This window comes from Saccopteryx leptura, chromosome 10 (genome assembly GCF_036850995.1).
Source record: "Saccopteryx leptura isolate mSacLep1 chromosome 10, mSacLep1_pri_phased_curated, whole genome shotgun sequence".
Taxonomy (NCBI): Eukaryota; Metazoa; Chordata; class Mammalia; order Chiroptera; family Emballonuridae; genus Saccopteryx; species Saccopteryx leptura.
The window spans coordinates 42,374,689-42,387,777 of record NC_089512.1 but is presented as its reverse complement, the minus strand read 5'-3'; the positions used below and the strand labels follow the sequence as shown (position 1 = coordinate 42,387,777).

At 46.7% G+C, this 13,089-nt stretch overlaps 1 protein-coding gene across 3 annotated transcripts in view; it reads left to right on the top strand.

Annotated features, from left to right (window-relative positions):
- CLSTN2 (calsyntenin 2) overlaps nucleotides 1-13,089 on the top strand; it is a 670,874-nt gene that overhangs the window by 229,201 nt on the left and 428,584 nt on the right. The window lies entirely within an intron of this gene.

Here is a 13,089-nt window from a genome sequence, read left to right as displayed (position 1 = left end):
CATGTCTAACAAGCCCCCAGGAGCTGCTGCTGCTGGCCCAGGAGCCACACTTGGAGAACTCCTGCTCTAGGCATCCTATGTTTCTCTAGTTTCCCAAAACCGCCAGAGTAGGCATCACCACCCCCCATTTCAGAGAGTTCAGATTGCTAAATGACTTTGTTAAGGGGCACACCTTTTAAGTGCCAGAGTCAGGATTTGAACTCAGTACTAACTCTCAAATCTTCCCCTTTCCACATATCGCTCTGCCTCCTGATGGGCTGTCCTTGGGTCTCTGCGATAATCTCAACTGTGTTTTAGGCACAATGAAGTGACAAGAGACCTCTCTCTAACTCACTTCAAACCTTTTTCCTGGTCTTCACCAAGGAAGGAAGCTCACGGAGCTGCTCCGGCAGTGGTACCAAACCAACAGAAGTCGGGACTGCCTGTGCGCCAGGCCCGAGGGCGCCTCTCCGGAGAACACCCCCTGTGGAGTCGGCCAGTGGGGAGAGGGCTAGAGAGGCCAGGAAAGGCTCTTGCAGAAGAAGGAGGCAAGTGAGCCTTGAAGGACGTGGTGTTCCAGGTTCTGTTCCTGCTTCAGTTGTGGCTTTGATCACAGGATGAGCCCGAGAGCAGATGGGGTCTCTGTTCCAGTTTTATGCCTGGCTGCTGGACCTGGACTGTGTCCCAAATCCTACCTCATGCTCCTGGGTGGACTCCTGGGTCCCTCCCACCGAGTGCAGTCCTGCTCTGCCTTTTGCTTTGACCAGGTGGACCCTGTTTCCTATCAGCAGAACTGTAAGGTGCCAGAGAGCATGCTGGAGAAGGCACAATCAAGGAGTGACAGGGACAGGCTCATCACAGGGGCTCTTTTAGAGGAATCATGGCTGTGGCTGTGTATTCTAGAAGTCACTACATTTGAGTTTTGGGGAATGGGAAATTGGCCAGTCTCAGGAGAATAATGACAAGAATAACATGTGAGAGAACCCCCTGGCCTGGCCAGTGCCAGGAATAGCTGTTCACAGGATGCCCCACTGACCTCCTGAAGGTGACTGCCAGGTTAGAGTGACCCCAGAGGCTGAGCCGGTCAGCTCCCGGCAGTTTCCGCTGCCTGGACACCGAGCCTGTAGTCCTGCTCGGTCACGGCAAGGGCACCTCACGTAGCGTACCTCTGCGCAGCTGATGGGACCTGGCTGTGGTCTTGCCTTGTCCTTACCATCTGGGGACGAGGAGCCCACGTCTGTGCTCCATCTGGCTCTGCTGTCACCAAGGACCTGTTCTTGACTCCCTGGTGTGAGTTTCCTTGCTTCAGGAGCTACGTGCATGCCAAGAAGGGGTCTTGTCCTGAGTAGTTTCCAATCTTGTTTTCTCTGACTAATGGAGAAACCAAATAATAACAACAACTACAACAAAACAGCACAACCAGTAGAGCTGTTCCTTTGGGGTAAAACAAGACAGGGACCCATGTTCTAAAGCCCACTTAATAGCACTGAAATTTTGGATGCTTCACTTTATTCTTCTTGAACTCAGTTGCCTCATTTGTCTGATTAATATAAGTATTGTGATTTGCATAGGAGGTAAACATGCTGAGGGGTGCACATTTTGCAGTCGATGGTATCCAGATGTGTGCTTGCCAAGTCCCCAGTTGGCTCCTGTTACTTCCTGTTTTGGGACACTGAGGATGGCCTTCATGGTTTCATTGTTAATGTCGGAATTAATGGAGGTAGTTACTGGAGACAAGGGACATCCAAGGGAGGGAGTCCTGCTTACAGAGGACCCCCAGCCCGAGGGGAGGCTTGGAGGACCGTGACACTGGTCAGGCTGCCCAGCTGGGCAGGACCTGTCAGTGGGCAGGCTCCACCCCGGGTGTGAGGGAGCGGGATGTCCTTGAGGAATGTCCTTGTGGAGCCGTGCAGAGCCGGACCCACAGTGCCAACATATACCAGGTGCCAGGGACTCTCAGGTTCCATCTCCATAAATTATAGGACATGTCATGAGGACCAAGTTATACGCCTAGATTTTTGTGATAGTTTTTATTTTCAAATTCCCTTTCGTGTGTTGAGAATTATCATTCTTTCTTTGTCTCCAGACATTTTTGATGACTTGTCTAATGCTGGTGGGCCCTTGTGTAACCTAGAGAGGGCTTCTGAGAGGCAGGAGGTGACATCTCGATCCTGGCCCAGGCCATTGTGATTTCAGCCCCTTGTCTCTTCAAGCCTCAATTTCCCCAGCTATAAAATGGAAATAATAATAATACCTGTTCCGATCATCTCATAGGTCATCAGAGGGGAAGACCCACTTAAAGGGCATCGGGTTGTGGCTGGTAGCTTTGAAGTCTACAAGTGTAAAGTGTAGCAGATCAACCTGGACTTGGAAGCACCTCTACTTTTTGTTAACATTGTGACCAATGAGCTGTGGGACCCCATTTTCTCATCTTTCTGATGGGGGTAATAATACCTTATCACAACAGAACTGTTGGGCTGCGATGAATCAAGATAATATGTCTAAAGCATCTAACACAGGGCCTGGTATATAGAATATAAAGCTGTAGCAGCAGCTGCTGTTATAATGATTTCAATCATCAGACTGATTATAATAGTCATGTATGTGAATACAGATATTACTGCCATGTAGACAGTTCCTTCATGGAATTTCCTTCCCATCTGTTTCACTACAGAGGTTCCCAGTACTTCTGTTTAAATCTAGAGCCAGCCTTGCTAAGCTCTCATGGGGCCTGGAAGAAGACCGTTTCCTAGAGCCCACAGCTCACTCTGTCTTGAATTCACCCCATTCCGTCATTTGGGAAGGATGTTTTTGCATGCTGGGTGTGCCCATTCCTCCTAATGCAGGACAGGACTTCCCCAAAAGGGAAGCCTGTCTAATAAATTGTGTAGGAACTTAGGAAGCTCTGATAGACTTCCAATCACTGCTTTGCCTGCAATCTTTGAAGGAAGCACGCAGAAAGACATGTTATGACTCCGGCTCCCCTAACCAGTGAAGGCGTGTGGAGGGTGCTGTGTTAATTAGCGTGCTATCTCCCTTACAGAGCGCCTTTGTGCGGTCTGTCAGCTTCTACTTGGTAGATACTAAACACTGTGAAGGCAAATGATATCATGACTGACAGCTTAATGGATGTCTTTTTGAGCTGAACGTGCTTCAGCCAGATAAAATTAACGGAAGCCTTCAAGACCATCTTTTTCAGGCTGATGTGCTGCTCACAGGTTCCTCTCTACTCACATGAAAGACATTGAACTCGGGCCAGTTGAAGATTAGGGGATTGGATATTTCTCAACAGGCTGCTGGCAGACTTGCTAGAGAACTGATATTCCCACAGTTATTTCCAATGACAGGTAAAAATTATGAGGGGAGGAAACAAATACAACTCTTTTTAATGTGATCAGGCCTCCGAGTGAGGGCCGATGTTAAAAGTAGCCCTCTTAGGAGGTAGTACTCGTATTCGGATTACACTGAAAATTCTTAAACTGTCTCTCCCCCCTTTTTTAAAGATTGCTTTCTGAACCCATAAAAACCAAAAATATGTTGGCAAGATTAGGCTCAACGTGCTATTTCTTTCTGAAAGTCTCTGATGTTGGGCTCCTTTTATTCCTTTAGGTTTATTGAGCTACAATTGATATACAATAATCGCATACATTTAATATACATATATCTGAGGAGCTATGGCATGTGCAATATACCATACTATAACCACAGCCAACATACTAAACATATCTAGCAATCTAGTACCTCTAAAATTTTTCCTTGTGTGAGTGTGTGTTTTGGGTAGGTAAGAACACATAACAAGAGATCTAGCCTCAAGATATTTTAAACTGCACAAAACCATATTGTTAACTGTAGACACTGTGTTGTACAGCAGCTCTCCAGAACTTATGTTCTTGCATAAGAGAAACCTCCCAGGGATCCCCAAACTTTTTACACAGGGGACCAGTTCACTGTCCCTCAGGCCATTGGAGGGCCGCCACATACAGTGCTCCTCTCACTGACCACCAATGAAAGAGGTGCCCCTTCTGGAAGTGTGGTGGGGGGCCGGATAAATGGCCTCAGGGGGCCGCATGCGGCCCGCGGGCCGTAGTTTGGGGAAGCCTCATACCCATTGAAGAACAATGCCCCGTTTCTCCTCCCCTTTAGGCCCCGGCACCCACCATTCTGCCCTCTGACTCCGTGAGCTTGACTACTGTAGATCCTTCATAGAAGTCGAGTCATGCGAGATCTGTCCTTCCAAAAATGCCTCACTTCATTTAGCCTGATGTGCTCGAGGCTCAACCGCAGTATCAAGAACGGCAGGATTTCCTAACTTTTTGAGGCTGAATGCTAACGGATAAAGATGTGGCATCTACATGCGCTGGGCTGCTCTTTACGTTCCTATTCCCACGGTACCCTGTGTCTGAAATTCAGGTCACATGAAGCCATTTTTATTTGCCCAACAGACTGCACATTCTCCTGTCTCTGGGCCTTTGTGTGTAGCTTTTCTTTTGCCTGAAACAACTTTCCTTTCTTTTGGAATTGAAAACTCCTTGTTATCTTTGAGGAGTTATTTCTATTTGTATCTTTTGTGAAAGAGGTCCACACTGCCAGGATTCCTCCAAGAAGACCGTTTCCTGCCCTGCACCCCTGCGGCTCCTGTCTAGTCAGCCCTTTGCAGTTTGCTGTCTTGGTTAGAGTTGAGTTATGGGATTGCTCCCCATGCTGTGATTTCTTTTAGATCAGAGGACATATCTTTACTAGACCCTCTGTCATCCAGTTTGTAGCACAGCATATGGCACATAGTGTCACCCCAGTAAATGTTTATTTGGTGACTCTAGACAGCTAGAGGTAGGAAGCATGGGTCGGTAGAAAGAATTCCGGCTATGATACAAGAGAGCCTTGGTTTCAAATTCCTTCTCTGGCCCACAGGAGTGGGGGAGCTATGGGGAAATCCTCAACGTCTTTGAGCCTAATGTCTCCTTATTTGTATAAGGGAGAAAATGGTTCCTAAAGGTGTAGGTTTTGTAGGAGAAATAAATAGCGCAGGTCAGGTGCTCCGCATGGCACATATGGGCCCTGTAAAGCATTTGCTGGTAGAATCATAGCTGCTCAAGGCTGTTCTCAGAGAAACACTTTCCAAATGGTTCCAGCAAGGCTGAGTCATTGGAATAGTACAGAAGCTCCCAAGGGGCTACTTAAATGCAATCTCTCTCAACTGTCTCAGCAAAGGCTGCTGTGCGGTGGGAAATGCAGCTCTGTTTTCTGCTAGCTGAAGCTTGGGCCAGATGGTACCCAGGGCTGCCCCAGCCCTTGGCCTGATGGCCCTGGTGGCCCTGGTGGCAAATGCTAACACAGTTCCAGCTTTGCCTGTATGTTCTGTTAAGCCTTCTGCAGTTTAACAAGTTCCAGGCAAGATTCCAGTGCCTCTTCCAAGTACAGGAGAGTTTCTTGAGTTCAAAGACTACCATTCCTGGAGCTGGCAGAATGCTCCTTTGTGACACCTCCTGGCTCATGTGGGACACACAGCCTTACAGAACACTGTGCATGATGAAAATCACTGCCCGCGAGTAAGGTTGCGCAGCTCCGTCTGCGATGGGCTGCCATTTCACAATGCTTTTCCACAAGAAGCCTGCGTCGTTTCTGGGCATTGGTTGGAGAGACATGGACATTTGGTGCCAAAAAACTTGGGGTGATAGTGCCCATGCTGTCAGGATCCTTCCCCAGGACCCCTGGCCTACCTGTCACTCCCTGGTGAGATACCATTCCCCATGGTTCTTGCTGATTTAGAAAGCCTGTTGAAAAAGGGCCACAGAGTCTATTACAGAAATGAAAATAAACAAGACTAGAGACAAGTGGGATTTAATAAGTTCAACTGAGCATATAATAACTTACAATGGCCGGAATGCCCTAAAGTTGCTGAACACACGATAAGGGAGGAGGAATTTAGCTGTAGTTAAAATGCAAGGTACTTTGTTAAGAAAAGGATATTATAGAAATAGCAAAAGCTCAGCAAAGCATTAGGGTGCTGCTGACGGCTGGAAGGCTAGATAGCTCAGACGAAGTTGCGTGCTGGCTTCCAGGGGAGGGAAATGAAAGGGCTTTGTGGAGCAGGCAGTGCTGTGGAGACAGATGGGGGCACTTCTCCTCAGAGGCTGCTTGGAGTTTTGCTAAATAAAGCAGGTAGGTAATTCAGAGAAAGTTCAATCGAGGGAAACAAAAACTTGAAAGAAATTGTGTTGCACCTGTAGAGCGGCAAAAGTGATCTAGTAAACATTTTATTAGCAACACACAAAAGAAAATGTCTTAATTCTAGAGTAATGGTGCTGGGAATAAAAGAGTTTTCGTGAGTTGGGATGGAACAGTGAGGAGACATTACTGGTCAGTGGGAATACTTATGTCGTTTAGAATCTGAGACTTTAACCACAATGACATAATTCCTTTCCTTCCTCCTTCCATTTATCCAGGATTAGGGCCACCTGGCAATACAGCGCCTTTTGTAGAATAAGTCCCCGGTCACATGCTCATTTATTCATCATTATTTATTTAGTATTTACTGGGTGCCAACCTCTGATTTAGGTGTTGGATATACACAGATAAGGTGAGCACCTGGCAGTGTGAAAGGAACATATTGACTCTCAATCTGTTGAGTGAATTAATGGTTGCAAGAGTGAATGGATGAATGGGTGAATGAGTAAGTCTATTTGGATACTACCCTTCACTAGCAGAAGCCATAGTTTAATAGAAGGAAACAAGGAAGTGCAACAAGACTGCTTCCCTGTGTTCTCAGACAGGCATCTGTGCAGGATCCAGTGGGTGCCTGGGGAGTGGGCTTTTCAACCTGGAAGTCAGGGAGAGCATCTCAGAGGAGGATGGAGGAGTCCTGAAACCAGGCCTTCGAAGAGGACTCTTTTATCTCATGGCTGCCTTGTCCCTTGTCTGCAGCCCCAAATGCAGGCCCATCCTTGGGGGGAATCCTTGCTCGTAGGAACAGTCCAGCTTCTCTGTTGGACCCTGGGCCCCACTGCTTGCACCGTTTGCCCTTGCCCACTGATTCAGTCCATTTCTGGCCACTCCAGGAAGATTGTCCCACTGGGTCTAGCCTTTGTCCAGGGACCTGCCTCAGTAGTGACCCATATGATTGACCCACTCATGGATGTGACAGGCTTCCCTGCAATATGACAAACGGGTAGCTTGATCACTTTATAATTATTCTGTATCAGGGGAAGCAAATATAGCTCATTCCAGAATCATCTAGAACTCATAAAAAGGATCACAGTAAAAACAAATAGATGAGTGGAAAAGGACAGGATGAAAACAAGGTGGAGGGTCCATCATGTAGCTTCTCCTTACCACCCTCTGTGGCCCCTGAGCCACCTCTGAGGGACCCCCGGGCTGCCTGGAACCTTGTGAGGACCACAGCTGGGGGCTGGGTGAGGAAGGCAAGAGACAGTGTTGTCAGGGCGCACGAAGGAAAGCGCCATGAACTCTCTCTCATTTAGCTGGGGGGATGGGAGGGGACCTCCCCTTTTCCCATAAAGCCTTTAATTGCTAATGACTTTGAGTGGAATTTGTTAAAGTGATTCTTTGTGTTCAACCTTTTTTTGTTCAAAGTCATTACTCACATCAGTTAGGTTAGTTTGGCTATTTGAGATAGCCCAGCCTGGCGCATTCCCCATCATGGTGTTTTAAAAATGTTCATACTGATTAGAACTTTTATTTTTCATAATGACCCACTAATGTAATGATAATGCAAGTAATAGTCCATATCTAATGGCTTCTTGTCCAAGAGCTGAATTCATTTAATGTATTTAGTGCCAAACTCCTAAAATCAAACTGTTCAAGCTATTGCATTCACTTGTGCATTTTTATGAATCTCTGGTTAATAAAAGGGGATGGCTCATCTGGAAGGCTGGGAGAAAGGAAGAAGTGCAGGTTGCTTGTGATGGCATTTTTGATTATCTACACTGTTTCCTTGTCATAGAGCTGCTAAGAAGCTCCAACTTATAGGCCAACAACAGGCAAGGAGACTTGGAGTGGGAAGGGGGTGTAGGGTTGCAGTCCCTGGGTCTATTCCAGATACAATGGAACCATTTGTTGGTGGCCCCTCAGCAGGCATGGGTACCGCTGGTTTCTGGTTGAGTGTTACTCTCCAAGCCAGGAAGAGAACAGCCATGAGCCCGTTGAGCAATCTTAAGAAGACTGGAACCTCCTACACATGGAGCCTGACTGAGAAACAGAGCTCCCAAGGCTACCCTGAACACCATCAACCTTTTCTCCTTGTCCTGAGTCCTTCATTCTCTTAGGAATGTCCATTCCTGGCCGTTCCTCCACTCCATCTGTGCTTTCTTGTGTGTATTCCCCAAAACCTGCTTTCAGTAATACCTTAAGGGTGAATCAGTGTAGCTCATGGGCCCACTCTCCCAGGGGTGTGGAAACACTAAGCATTGGATTTAACTGTGCAACGAAGAGCTTTGGTTACAGGTAAATGGATTTCCGACATCAGGCTGGGAAAGAGTTTGGTCTGAGGAAAATTTGTGTCAGTGAAATCATTTTGTAGATAGGGTAACCAGATAAAATATCAGGCATCCAGTTAATCTGAATGTCAGATAAACAGAACATGATTTTTTAGTGCATGGGCATACTTAAACACTTGTTTATCTGAAATTCAGATTAAAATGGGTGTTTTGTATTTTTATTTGCTAACTTAGACAACATCATCCATGAGTCCTAGCCCTGGTATCATATCCTGGGATCATGACTGTGGCCTAAGATGAGGCACTAACTCAACAGCAAAGGTCTGGGTGAGTACACTTGGTGTTACACTGCACTCACTCCAAGACTGACTCAAACAAAGAGTAGGTATTCATGGTCTACCATGTGCCTAGGCTGTGGTAGGTGAGGGGGCACAGCTTGGCCACTGCCCACTTGCTTGGAACCAGTGACTGTTGTTCAGTGACACAGGCCTCAGCTGTGAGATCAGAACTGAGTTCAAACCCAGCTGTAGAAGTTTGGTTGAAAGATACTCTCTTCATGACTCAGTTTCTCATCTGTAAAATGGAGATGTTATCTACATTTTGGGTTGTGGTGAGTTTTCAGAAAGATCTATGGCAAACACCTGCGTGATGAGCCCTGCACTGTTGCCCCTAGACAGAACTTTAATAAAGTAGCTGTTGCCCCAGCTACTGGAAGAACTGTTGGCAGGAACAACTCAGCTGTCAGCCCCTTCAGGAATTGCCTCCGCTTTCGAGAGGCACCTAGCCCAAAGTTAAACCCCTTCCTGGGGTGGCCCCCACCTGGTGACTGATGAATACAAGAACATAAAGGCTCATTCATCTTAGCCCAACCCAGGACATTCAGAAAGAGCCCTTCAAGCTCTAGAGCATCGCTGGAGTGGAGCATGCTTCACGCTCCCCTTCTCCCTCTGCCCTTGCTGCTTCCTTTTCTTCTTTTTTACAACTGTGACCCCAGAACACTCCTAACAAAATACCTGCACACTAAACTGTAGAGTCTGCTTCCCAGGAAACCCAACCAGCATGGTACAGTTCCCAGCACATAGTGCAGATGATCCACCTGTAGAAACCATGAGTAACAGCAATAAAAGTATGGGCACAGTAGAGTCAAACATCTCCATCACCTTCTTTGAAAGGGCTTTCTTTTTCTGCTGATGTCACTGACATTTGACTGAGTTCAGTACAAAACCTATGCCTGCCCCTGTACCTCTCTTGGTGGCTGACGGTATGAAAACACTGAGTTTCCAACAGGTGTTCAATTTATGCTTGGGCAACATTTTTTTATGTGGCCTCAGAAAATCAGACTGAGCAGTAAACTTTTGGAAAGATCACTTAGAAATATACTCAGCTTCAGGAGAGTTTGCTTATAAGCACATGCAGGAGATATGTGAGTGGTTGCAGCAAGAAAGTGAGGGTCTGGGGACACCCATGTAGGAGTCGTGGTGAATCCCTCCCAGAGACCCTAGGAGATAGTTGGATTAAAGAGCGGGGCTTAAGTCAGGGGTGGAGAGAGCAGGGCACACCCGGTACTGAAAGCAGCTCGAGGCATTAGGAGATAAGTGGGAGTCAGAGACAAGTGTACCGAGCTGAGGAGTGTGATTTTTTTTATTGATTTTAATTTGTTGTGTTTACATAGTTACAAGTGTTCCCCCGAATATATCTCCCTCCCTCCCCTCACCCTGCTCTCCTTGATACTCCCTTTGCCCCCTCCCCCCTCCCCCCCACCGCCTCCCCCCCTTCCCTCCATGATTTGCTATCCTGCCTTCTATCTCTCTGTGGTGTGTGTATACACTTTCACTAATGTCTTTCCTTTCTTTGATCCCCTCCTCTCATCCCCTTTCCCTCTGACTGCTTTCCCTCTGGACCCTTTGACCCCTTTGACCCCTTCTCTGCCTCTCTTCCGTTTGTGATTTTATACACAGGGTGTTGGGAGCTACTGAAAAGAGGAAAGCAAGGAGGTATCATGGATCGAGCTGCATTTTAGAGGCCACTCTGCCCACAGACAGGAAGATACCCGGCTTAGAGAGTACAATATGAGAGGCACCTAGGGCAGTTGCGACACTCCGGGGCAACAGCCTGGGCTTAGCCTAGGGCAACATGGAAAGCCGACATGTAAGAGACATTTCTGGGGGGATGACATACAGTCATGGTAGAAGATGAGTTAACACAGGAGAGAGAAGGGGGGAGTGTTGGTGGCTATCCAGATTTTTGACCTTCCTTCACCTCTCTGCCTACCCAGCTCAGGCAAGACCCAGCTGAGGTCCAGCCTTCTCCACTGGAAAGCCTGCAAAGATTAATTTATTATTGACCGCCCCTCCCTTTGAAGTACCTACAGAATGACATCTGCGCTAGCCAATAACAATACCAAGTCCTAGTTTCGGTTTGTTATGGCAGAGGGCGCTTGGCCAAGCCGAAGCCTCCATCCCTGGTCTCCTTAATCACACACAGGCTGCCTCTTTATAGTTCTCTGTCAGTCTTTCTCCGTGCATTTCTCTCTTCCTGAAACATTCTCCTGTCCCTCTCAGTTGTCACTTTTGAAAGTTGGTCCCTCCAACAATCTCAAATAGGTCACTTCCCCTTGACTTATATTCTAATGGGACCCTGTATATATCCTTCTTAGTCCTTGTCTCAATTTAATTACTGGAATAATTACTTAGTGCTGTACCCCCCCCCCATACCTAGCATAGCCCCTCCCACATACAATAGTTATTCATTAAATAAATATTTGTTGAATGAAACTGTTACCCATGAATGACGCTGTGTATATGAGCAATCCGTGTTCACATTCCATTAGCCTGGCCTTTTTGGTGGGTGGGAACCATTCTGAAAGCTAGCTGCCCTGAGATGAAGTTGCTGCCTCCCTCAACCCCAGAATTAAGCTTCCTTATCAAAAAGATCTGCTTCGCAGCCACTTCCCTCCCCTGTGCTGTAGGAAACCCATTATTCTCTTACTCCATGCTCAGTGGAGTTGGAGTTAACCTACATATCCAAAACACAAATGTTCCGTAAACCCAAGCGCTGCTTAACTAGAGCCTGCTATGCTCAAACCCTGGGAACAGGTACCAGGCTGAGGCCTGTCCCCACATGCGCTGACTTCTGCTCACATGCTGCCAGGCGATGCCTGATGTACCTGTGACTGGAGCCACGCTGGCTGCAGAGCTTGGGTGACTGCCTGGTTTGTGTGGTGGCCCAGCGAACTGGGCTTATGAGGCTTTCAGAATTGTGTTCAGGGCACTGTGTGGCACTTGTTAAAGTCCTGCAGAGGAAGGGATTAGACTTCAGCTTCCACTGTGGAGAGAGGGTGTCCTGGTGCCATGTCTCCTGCATGGCTCCTCTCAGCTCAATTTCTGGGCACTGTTGCTCAGACTGTGTAGGCAGAACACGTTTTACAAAGATGTAGGGATGGAGGAGCAGGTGTGCCCATTGGCGCGGGAAATACAACAGGCTGCCAGGCAGTTAACAAATCAGCCTACAGAAAAGCATGGGAATTCTCTGTCTTAGACTCTGTCACTCCTCGGGGCTGGACTCACCTTCCTGTGTGGGAATCTGGTGAAAGCTCTGGCTTGGAATTTGGCATCCTACCCAGCAGCAGTGCAGAGTGGGTCTGCCCACTTCAGTGCCAGGCGGGTTCTGCAAACTGGTCTCCACCAGCTCAGGCAGCAGGTGCTGCCGGAAGAGCTAAGGGCTGGTACACCTGTATGTGTTGGGAGGGTCGAGGTTACAAAGGAAATGAAGGTGCAGGTGAATCAAAGAGGCATTCTCAAAATTGTTACCTCATCCCAAATTCATTCCTTCAGAGCCTCATCCTCTTGATTCTTTTGGAATTCTCAGATTCTCTTTGGATGAAAATGAGAATATTATTACTATTATTACTATTACTATTATTATTATTATTATTATTATTATTATTATTATTATTTTAAGTGAGAGGAGAGGAGATAGAGAGACAGACTCTTGCATGCACCCTAACCAGGATCAAGCTGGCAACCCCAGTCTGGGGCCAATGCTTGAATCACCTGAGGAACTTAGACCTCATTAAAAAACAAAAAAGGAATGAGAAAATTATATTAAGAATTATATAAACATTTTTGTAAATATCCCATTTTCACTAATATATGGCACACGAAATAATACACTACAATATGATACTCATCTTGAATTCAATATAATGAACTCTGAAAAATTTAATTTATCTTCTGTGTTCATAAGAGTATTTTAGAATCTCCCGACTCTAAATCAGTTATCTGCTAGTGTATTTGTATGCTTTGTTGCAGAAAATATGCATGCCTAGTTCCCCATCCAAATGTCCTGTGACAATCTGATTTCACGAGTCAGGAGGTACTTTTCCTCCTGGGACCTTCTGAATTCCATGAGATTCCGTGGAATTCTTCTCATTATATGCTACACTGTTCCAGGCCAGTGTTTGCCTCATGCCAGTTTCCTTCATGGACTCTTGTCCATCCATCCTCTTTGTTTTCCCTGTTTCTTCCTTATTCAGTTATCCCCAGAAGTGGGGATGGAGTACATGGAAAACAAAATTACCTTGATTGATAAAAATTAAGTGTCAATCAGCAGTAACTATATCCAAATCAGAAATCGAGGTTAAGAGAATTTATATTGG